Source organism: Merops nubicus, unplaced genomic scaffold (assembly GCF_000691845.1).
Source record: "Merops nubicus isolate BGI_N331 unplaced genomic scaffold, ASM69184v1 scaffold16826, whole genome shotgun sequence".
Taxonomy (NCBI): Eukaryota; Metazoa; Chordata; class Aves; order Coraciiformes; family Meropidae; genus Merops; species Merops nubicus.
In genome coordinates, this window is record NW_008617217.1 from 103,670 (window position 1) to 103,897 (window position 228).

A 228-nucleotide genomic window follows, 5' to 3' on the forward strand; every position below is an offset into this window, starting at 1 on the left:
CGTTGGGGGGGCAGCCCCCTCGTCGTGCCCGGGCATGCTTCGTCGGACAGACACCAACCATCCTCCCGTCTCTTCCGCGCTCGGTTGCCCCGAGCCCGTTGGACCCTCGAAGACCAAACCTCCACCGTTCGCTCTCTGTTCTCCTTGCTGTCGCGACCGGGGAGCGAGCTGTGAAGAGGCCTTTGGGGGGAGCGTTGGAGGGGGGCAGCGCCCCGCACCCGTCCTCGA